Raw genomic sequence first — 11,178 nt, 5'->3', positions numbered from 1 at the left:
GGTAACAACTCCACTACCATATCCATAGTAACATTCAAATGGGGGCTGATCTGGATCATATTTAATTCAAGTCCTGAGAAATTTCATACAAATCAAAATCGGGCAACAAATCCGGGGATCGTTGTGTAGGGGAGCCATATCAGTTTATTGACCGATTCAGATCATATCCGGCACATCCGTAAAAGACAGAACAAAAGTCTTTTTGCCAAATTTCAGCCAAATGAGAATTTCAGACCCTAGGGGCTAAAGAAGTAAAAACTGATATAGACCCCATATAAAACGATTCCAGGTTTTGACTTCTTGAGCCCCTAGAGGCTTCAATTTGGCACAAAAACTTATGTTACAACTTCAAACATGTGCGCTAAGTATAATTCGAATCAGTCCATAGTCTGGTATAGCCCCCATATAAAACGATTCCCGGATTCGACATCTTCAACCCCTAGAAGGCCCAATTTTCTCCTGTTTTGGATAAAACTTGGCTCAAAAACTTCTGTTCTGACTTCCGATACCCATGCTGCGTGTGATCCAAATCGATTTATAAACTGGTATAGCCCCTCATATAAACCGATACTCCGATTTGACTTCTTTAGCTCCTAGAAGCCGCCAAATCTAGTAAGAATTGCGCACTTTAGGGGCTGAAGAAGTAAAATAGGGAGATCGGTTTATAGGGGAGCTGTAATCCGACTCATGCCATATTCGACACGAGATATTTTACTGCATTTAGCATGAGATATTTTGTTTTGACTTTCAACACCTATGCCAGAGTAGTTCAAATCGTTCTATAACCTGATATAGCTCCCATATAAACTGATATGGGATCTTGACTTCTTTAGTGTTCTGCCACTGCACCGCCTGATGGCGCAATATGAGGATATTTGCCTATCCTAGTCTTCCCAATCTTGAAGAAGACCGCATTGGTCCCGTAGTACGCCCTGCCTTAAGTCTTAGCCAAACTTGTCACGGAGACTAGATCAATTCCCACCACAAAGAGAGTTCCCTCCTCCTTCTCCTCCCTGGGGAAGCCCTCCCATTTCTCCACGTACAACTCTTCCGCCCTCCTCCTTGATGAAAACCGTCTCCTTTGTGAGCTGTGGGATGTCCATCTTTCTCACAAGATCGAGCTTTGCGATCCAGGAAATGTGGATACTTCCAATTAGCTTTTTGACGGTATCAGTATCTTCCGCCGACGCAAAGTGCTGCGTTAAGATGTCCCCTCTATACTGGAAGCTCATAATCCACCTTCAGAGTTCAACATATGACCGAAAAACCGTTCGTTTACCAAATGCTTCACTTGTGACCGATTATATGGTGAAATCCAACCGGATGCTCAACCGATATCAATGACTGCATAAGTCATCGCATATCTCTTGTGCTTCCTTGCCATTCTGACACTCTGGCTCCTTACCTTTTTCAACGACCATCTTCTCCTTCCGTGATGGCTGTGGCGTCCTTTTGGAAGTCAGAGTAATCCATGAAGACTCAGAGGCCATGCGCGCTTCCTTTGCACCTGTTCCGACTTTGTCTTCCTCCGCAGGACGCTGTCTGAAGTCTCCATTGTGGCAGAGGTGGCTTGATCTTCCCAGAGTACTTGAAAGCGGGGATCTCTTTCTCTTCTACAGGGTTTAGGCAATGTTATGCTCATCGAGAGAACTGATCCTCTTTCCAGCTTCCGAAAAATTCTTTGGAATGTCAGTTCTATCCCTTTCAGCATCCTGCACTTTCGTCCGATTGCGTTGCTGGTAAATCGATACATTTATTTACTCATTTTGAATGTTTTTATAGGTATTGCTAACTTTAATTTTTCCGTTTTTTTTATAAAAATTCATTCAATACGGAAAACCAAAAGAATGCACCCTTTCAACAATAATTGCCTATGCCTAAATCTTATCAAAAATTTTAGTTAGATAAGTTTTCCAACATAGTAATATCATAGTTTTAACTCATACCCCTTTATGTTGACTGATAAAAATTAAAACACAAATTTAGTTCTTTCGATTACACCAAACAATTCAGTTCGGTAATTCGGTACATCAATGGACACTCCAATTGGCCGGTCGGTAAATTCTCCTATTGGTGATGGAGAAATATTTAAAAGAATTCCCCCTGACAGGGCCACTAATTTAAGGTTTTTAGATATAACCTACAATGTTAAAGAAGGGAAACAAAGTAAATAATTTTTTTTTTTAACTTTAATATTGTAATGGTAAAAATATTATACAAATGATCTTTATCTGGTTAAAAGTGATATTATGTATACTACTTTTAATAAAGAAATCGTACTCCTTGTCTACTTTGTGTTTATTAGCAAAAACAATATTGAATAAAATAAGTGGTGAGTTTCGCTCTGGTGAATTATCGGCCATTATTGGAACCTCGGGATGTGGTAAAACAACACTGTTGAATCTTTTGGCGGGATATCGGTAAGTACATCCATAATATAAATTTAGATCAGTCTATTGTCGAATATAGCCTATCTTTATGAAAATATAGCCTAGCTGCACAGAAAAAACATTTTTATTTAACTTCGTTCGTCCTCTTTAGTTGAATACTTTAATTTTGTAAAAATCACAAAAAAAAGCTAGTAAGAGCGTGCTCAGTTCGGCCGGGCCGAATCTTATATACCCTCCACCATGGATCGCATTTGTCGAGATTTTTGCTCTGCTATTAGAGCGATATCAAGACATGGTCCGGTTTGGACCACAATTAAATTATATGTTGGAGACCTGTGTAAAATTTCAGACAATTCGAATAAGAATTGCGCCCAGTGGGGACTCAAGAAGTAAAATAGAGAGATCGATTTATATGGGAGATGTATCGGGCTATAGACCGATTCAGACCATAACAAACACGTATGTTGATGGTCATGAGAGGATCCGTCGTACAAAATTTCAGGCAAATCGGATAATAATTGCGACCTTTAGAGGCTCAAGAAGTCAAGACCCAAGATCGGTTCATATGGCAGCTATATCAAAACCGATATGGCCCATTTACAATACCAACCGACCTGCACTAATAAGAAGTATTTGTGCAAAATTTCAAGCGGATAGCTCTACTCCTTCGGAAGTTAGCGTGCTTTCGACAGACAGACGGACGGACGGACAGACGGAAGGACATTGCTAGATCGACATAAAATGTCACGACGATCAAGAATATATATATTTTATGGAGTCTCAGACGAATATTTCGAGTAGCTACAAGCAGAATGACGAAATTAGTATACCCCCCATCCTATGGTGGGGGGTATAAAAAGAGACCCACCACCTCGGGTATATATGTAAACCACCCTAAATTGGCGTATTGGTCTATGTGGGGGCTATATCAAGATATAGTCCAATATAGCCCATGTTAAACTTTTGGTCTATCTGAAATTTAGTACAGAAATACAGACATAAATGAGAGAGCTTTAGTCGAACTGGCGCGCTGTAAAGAAAAAGTCGATTGTTTAGTTTCAAAATGTAAATATTTTCAAATGGGTATTATGTTTGCCAAATCGGGTAAAATTGTATGTAATGCGCATGCAGTGGCTCTTGGAGTGAAAATCGGGCGATATACATATATGACAGTTATATCTTAATCTGGGCTGATTTCTATGAAATTCACCAGTAATAACGGGAGTCATAACAAAATCCTTCCTGCCAAACTTTGGGAGAATCGGTTAACAAATTAGCATTTTCATGCAATATATCTCAAAATTGAACGAACATATGTCTAAATCAGAACCGATTTGAAGTAAACTTCTCAGGTATTGTGGTTTTGACAAAAGTGGTCAATAAATGCGCTTACTGTGACTCTAGAAGTTAATATCGAGCGATACATATATATGAGAGCTATATCTAAATCTGAACCGATTTTTATGAAATTTATTAGTAAAATTGAGAGTCAAGAGAATGTCCTTCGTGCAGAATCTCGGGAGAATCGGTTAACAAATGACAATTTTATTGCATTATTACTGCAAATCGGACGAACATATATGTATAACGGAGCTATATCCATTATGGCTTCCAAAAACTGTGCCAAGAACGGTTCGAATCGGTGTATAATCTGATATATCTCCCATATGAACCGATCTCCCGAATTGTCTTCTTGAGCCCTTACAAGCCCCAATTTTCATCCGATTTGTCTGAAATTTTATATATAGTGTTCTGTTTTGACTTCCAGCAACTGTACGAAGTACGGTCCAAATCAGTCTTAGAACGCTACTTGTTTTCGCTGAAATATTGACATTTTTCTGAAAATACCTTTCACCTTATTTTAAAAACGCGATATTTTGGTGAAAAAGATCTGTGCTTGTGGAGCGTTTAGGCAAAAGCACCGATATAACCTTTAACTAGTAGGAACGTTCTAAGTTCGGCCAGGCCGAATCTTATATACTCTTCACCACGGATCGCATTTGTCGAGTTCTTTGCGCGGTATCTCTTTTTAGGCATACAAAGAATAATGGATAAGAATTGTTATGCTATTGGAGATATATCAAGTTATAGTCCGTTTCGGACCATAAGTGAATTGAATGTTGAAGACCATAGTACATGTCATTGGGTTATATTTTAGTCCATTCGGTTAAGAATTGCGCCTTTTGGGGCTCAAGAAGCATAATCGGAAGATCGGTTTATGTGGGAGCTGCATGATGCTATAAATCGATTCAGACTATATTAGACAGGTATGTTGAAGGTCATGGGAGAAGCCGTTGTTCAACATTTCAACAAAATCGGATAAGAAATGCGCCCTCAAGAAGCTTTAAAGGTCAAGATCCCAGATCGGTTTATATGGCAGCTTTATCAGGTTATGTACCGATTTGATTCATATTTATCGCAGTTGTAGAGGGTCATTACAAAACAATGCCAAATTTCAACCAAATCAAATAAGAATTGCGCCCTCTAGTGGCTCAAGAAATCAAGATCCAATATCGATTTAAATGGCAGCTATATCAGATTATAAATCGATTTGGACCATACTCAACGCGGTTGTTGGAAATCATAATAAAACACAACGTGCAAAATTTCGGTCAAATCGCATAAAAATTGCGCCCTCTATTGGCTCAAGAAGTCAAGATTCAAGATCGGTATATATGGCAGCTATATCAAGTTATGGACCGATCTAAACCATACTTAGCGCAGTTGTTGGAAGTCATAACAAAACACTTCATGCAAAATTTCAGCCAATTCGAATGAGAAGTGCGACCTCTAGTGGCGCAAGAAAGCAAGACCCCAGATCGGTTTATTTGGCAACTGTATTAGGTTATGAACCGATTTAAACCATACTTACCACAGTTGTTGAAAGTGATAACAAAACACTTTATGTAAAATTTCAGCCAAATCGGATAAGAATTGCGCCACCTAGATGGTCAAGAAGTCAAGACCCCAGATCGGTGTATATGTCTGCTATATCAAAGCATGAACAGATTTGGCCCATTTACAATCCCAACCGGCCTACACTAAGATTTATTTGTGCAAAAGCGCCTAGTTTACTCCACCGAAAGTTAGTGTACTTTCGACAGGCAGACAGACATAGCTAGATCGACTTAAAATGTCATGTCGATCAGGAATATATATACTTTATGGGGTCTTGGATGCATATTTCGAGGTGTTACAAACGGAATGACGAAATTAGTATACCCCCCATCTTATGGTGCAGGGCATAAAAAATCACTATAGGTAAATAATTTGACATGTTCATTGATCGAAGACATCGGTTTATTATTTTTGTCGTATGAGCGGAACCACCCACTGCGCATAGATGTGGGCGGCTCGAAGTGGCCCATAATACAACGCTTTGTTTTTGTTATAAAGGGTGATTTTTTTGAGGTTAGGATTTTCATGCATTAGTATTTGACAGATCACGTGGGATTTCAGACATGGTGTCAAAGAGAAAGATGCTCAGTATGCTTTGACATTTCATCATGAATAGACTTACTAACGAGCAACGCTTGCAAATCATTGAATTTTATTACCAAAATCAGTGTTCGGTTCGAAATGTGTTCATTCACCGTAACGTTGCGTCCAACAGCATCTTTGAAAAAATACGGTCCAACGATTCCACCAGCGTACAAACCACACCAAACAGTGCATTTTTCGGGATGCATGGGCAGTTCTTGAACGGCTTCTGGTGGCTCTTCACTCCAAATGCGGCAATTTTGCTTATTTACGTAGCCATTCAACCAGAAATGAGCCTCATCGCTGAACAAAATTTGTCAAAATTTGAACACATTTCGAACCGAACACTGATTTTGGTAATAAAATTCAATGATTTGCAAGCGTTGCTCGTTAGTAAGTCTATTCATGATGAAATGTCAAAGCATACTGAGCATCTTTCTCTTTGACACCATGTCTGAAATCCCACGTGATCTGTCAAATACTAATGCATGAAAATCCTAACCTCAAAAAAATCACCCTTTACTTCAATTAAAATACTGTTTCGCTTCGCCAATGTTTGGTGTAGTCGCGGTAAAACGCTTGCAATGAAAGCGTTTCTTGTTAATTCCTCCTGAACTATTCTACATCAGACTCCATTAGTATTCAGCGTTAATAATTAATTCCAAAACTTACTACTATACATTAATTGAAAAATACTAACAAATTATATTCGCACACAAACATATTTAATGGTATTTGTACAAATCTCTATGTTAATTGGACTTCTCAGTTTGGATCAGAAATTCCACAACAATCAGAGAAACATAGTCTCCGGTTGAATTGTACAATAGTTTAATACCGAATGAATTTAATTGTAGTTTCCGATGTTATTATTGATTTTTTTTTGTTATAAGTAAAGACTTCTAGGGAAACCGGTTTTGTCATTTATTTGATCAATATTATTTATGCATAGAGATCTTCGCCGGTATTCACAAAACTTAATGTTGACTTGTAGTAGCTTTATTTAACAAAGTATAAAAGAAAGGATTTGCTATAGTTTTGGAGCTATATCAAGTTATGGTCCAATTCGGACCATTATTGAATTGAATGTTGGAGACCATATTAGAAGTCATTATGTAAAATTTCAGCCAATTTGAATAAAAAATAGTGCCTTTAAGGGGTTTAAAAAGTAAAATAGGCAGATCGGTTTGAATGTGAGCTGTATCAGGCTATAGACCCATATAGACCATATTTGATAAGTTTGTTGAAAATTATAGGAGAAGCCGTTGCACAAAATTTTACCCAAATCGGATAATAATTGCGACTCAAGAAGTCAGGTACCCCGAATCGGTTTATATGGCAGTTATATCAGGTTATGATCCGAAATAAACCATGTATGGCGCACTTATTATAAGACATTAAAAAACCCTCATTCAAAATTTCAGACAAATCGGATAATAATTGCGAACTCTAGTGGCTCAATAAGTCAAGATCCCAGATCGGTTTATATGGCAGCTATATCAGGTTATGAAGCGATTTACACCGTACTTGGCAAGCATGCAAAATTTCAGCCAAATCGGAGAGAAATTGCGTTCTCTAGAGGCTCAAGAAGTCAAGATCCTAGATCGGTTTATTTGGCAGTTATCTCAAAACATGGACCGATATGGCCTATTTACAATACCAACTGAACTACACTTATTCGAAGTATTTGTGCAAAATTTCAAGCGGATAGCTTTACGCCTTCGAAAGTTAGAGTGCTTTCGACAGACAGACGAACGGACGGGCATGGCTAGATCGATGTAAAATATCATGACGGTCAAGAATATATATACTTTATGGACCTGGACCTGGCGACATAAAGGAGTCGAAACTTTTTATCTCCCAAAAGGATTTCCGGCTCAGACACAATTTCCCTAATGGCCTCCGACGAATGCATACCTGTGACAACTTCTTCCGTCTGTTGGAGAATTTCCCGGGAAATGTGTATCAACGAGTTGTTCTATTGCATCCTTACTAGACATTGTCCATACATTATCTCACTTCTGAATATACCACACCGTAATAGGTCCAGACAGAACCTTCCTTAGCCTAGAGACCTCAGATATATCCTCCATGGAGCTGCAAAATTCTACCCAGAATTTGTTCTGAGCCTTTCTCAGCTCGCCCTTATATTTTCTTAACTCAGCCTTATTAATGTCCCAATCGTATTGTTCTCTTTTGGCTTTCGCTTTGTTGAAGAGTTTTCTGCAGTCCTTCCTTAGACTAACCAGCTCCTTAATTCTCGATTCATTATTTTAATTGAAACTTTATCCGTAGAAAAATGTTATTAAAAAAATTGCTTTATTTGAAATATTTTTCTTGTTAATCTGAAAAATTTTCCAAAGAATAATTAAAAATTTTTCGTTTTGGTTTTCTTTCGAGACGAACTCATTGATTGAAGATTTTTGCAATGGGAAAGGAAAGTCAGAGATCACAACACACACCAACCACTATGGGACGCGTTTCGTCATTTGGTTAGAATGGCTCACCGGCCATACTAGGTGTGGCCGAATATACCGCGAAAACGTGACTACGATGAAAGCACGACACTTACACCAGTCCGACACCTTTCACACTAGCTGTTCTTTCCCACCGCATGCATTTTCTTTGTAGTGATAGATTTTTTTTCTGTACGACTACGTAGCTTACATGGCATACACATGCCATTAGCGTGCATCCGTTGGAAGTTCTGTTAGAGGCTTCGAACGGTTGACAACGGCAACGACTCTTGCTGCTGCTTCGTGTGCCCAGGATTTCTATGAACTAGAGAATCGGTTAACAAATCGGACGAACGTATATATGGGAGCTTTATCCAAATATGAACCGATTTTTTACAATTTCAATGGGCTTCGTTTCTAGGCCGAAGAACATGCCCATACCAAATTTGAAGCCGATCGTAAGAAAAATGCGACCTGTAGTTTGTACACGAGTTAACATGGACAGACTGACAGACGGACATAGCTAAATCGAATCGGAAAGTTATTCTGAGTCAATCGGTATACTTATCAATGGGTCTTTCTATCTTCCTTCTGGGTGTTACAAACAAATGTTGTAATACACTGGACCACAATAGTGGTGTAGAGTATACAAATTTAAAGTATCGCTATTAATTTCCAATTATCAATTTTGCTAATTTTCGATTTTAAAAAAATGTGGTGTGGGTCCCCCCAAAATAAAATCCTTGCTACGTTCCTGGCTTCCCGGCTTTTGAGTTGAGGCATTTTACATTTTTATACCCTGCACCATAGGAAGGGGGTATACTAATTTCGTCATTCTGTTTGTAACACCTCGAAATATGCATCTGTGACCCCATAAAGTATATATATTCTTGATTTTATGTCGATCTAGCCCTGTCCGCCCGTCCGTCTGTCTGTCGAAAGCACGCTAGCTTTCGGAGGAGTAAAGCTAGCAGCTTGAAATTTTGCACAAATACTTTTTTTAGTGTAGGTCGGTTGGTATTGTAAATGGGCCAACTCGGTCCATGTTTTGATATAGCTGGCATGTAAACCGATCTTGGGTCTTGACTTCTTGAGCCTCTAGAAGGCGCAATTCTTATCCGATTTTACTGAAGTTCTGCACGTAATGTTTTGGTAACACTTCCAACAACTACGCTAAGTATGGTTTAAATCGGCCCATGTTTTGATATAGCTGTCATATAAACCGATCTTGTGTTTTGACTTCTTGAACCTCTATAGTACTAAATTCTCGTCCAATCTGACTAAAATTTACCACGTAGTGTTTTGGTATCACTTCTAATAACTGTGTTTTGTATGATTCAAATCGGTTAATAATCCGGTATATTTGTCATATAAACCGATCTTGGATCTTGACTTCTTGACTTCTTTGCATGAGGTTTATTGTGACTTCAAATAACGGTGCAAAGTATGGAGCAAATCGGTACATAACCTGATATAGCTGCCATATTAACCGATCTGGGATCTTGACTTTTTGAGGCTCTAGAGGGAGCAATTCTCACCAGATTAGGAAGAAAATGTTCTCTCATGACCTTCTACATGCGTGTCTAATATGGTCTGAATCGATCAATAGCTTGATGCAGCTCCCATGTAAACCTATTTCCCGATTTTGCTTCTTGGGCCCCGTATCGGACTATAACTTGATGTAGCTCCTCCTCCATCCATATTCATTATTCTTTGTTTGCCTAAAAAGAGATACTGCGAAAAGAACTCGACAGATGCGATCCATGGTGGAGGGTATATAAGATTCGTCCCGGCCGAACTTAGCACGCTCTTACTTGTTTTAATTTAAGAATACTGGCCAAGAATCTAAGGAAAACATAATAAAAACTGCAAATAGGATGTAAATCACATATATTCAGTAATTTGGAGGCCACCATAGTGCAGAGGTTAGCATGTCCGCCTATGACGCTAAAAGCCTGCGTTCGTATCTTGGCGAGACCATCAAAAAAAATTTTTTTTGCGGTGGTTTTTCCCTCCTAATGCTGGCAACATTTGTGAGGTACAATGCCATGTAAAACTTCTCTCCAAAGAGATGCCTCACTGCGGCACGCCGTTCGGACTCGGCTATACAAAGGAGTCCCTTTATCATTAAGCTTAAAACATGAATCGGACTGCAATCATTGATATGTGAGAAGTTTGCCCCAGTTCCTTAATGGAATGTTCATGGGTGAAATTTGCATTTGCATATTTAGTAACTTAACAGTTTTTCCATTGACTGCTATAAGGGGTATCAAATGGCCCGTTTTGTCCGACTTCAGTCCGTACTTACTTGTGTTTACATCACTATGAAATTCTCAATAAGTGCATTAATAAAAAAACTTGTTTTGTTCTTAAAAAGTGGTAGTTAACTTAAGCTGCTATTAGACGATCAGGTACATCATATGTAATTTCAAAAATAGCAACTCTGAAAGTTGTACACATCGTGTGATACGAAACGACAAATTAAATATGACAAATACATATTGGAATAAATATGCAACTTTTTCGATTAAATCGAGCTTTTATTTAATCAAATATACATTCAGACACATGTTTATAAAAAAAAAGTAAAATATATATGAGAATACATGCCGATTACATGATTTTCCAATTTGCTCATCATTCAATCCCATTGCACTTTGTTTTATAACCTTTGTAAATTAAGAGATATAATTGTTTGTTGTCAGGTTGTTACACTACGAAGTAGGAAACAATTATCTTGTAAATCTTGGTAGTTATGAACGAGATTGGCGATCAACAAGCAATAAACCAATACTTTGCATTGCTTCTTTATTATTCGTTACTCTTAATGTTCATTCAGTACAAAGTTTGGC

Source organism: Stomoxys calcitrans, chromosome 5 (genome assembly GCF_963082655.1).
Source record: "Stomoxys calcitrans chromosome 5, idStoCalc2.1, whole genome shotgun sequence".
NCBI lineage: Eukaryota > Metazoa > Arthropoda > Insecta > Diptera > Muscidae > Stomoxys > Stomoxys calcitrans.
Note: the sequence above shows the minus strand (reverse complement) of the source record.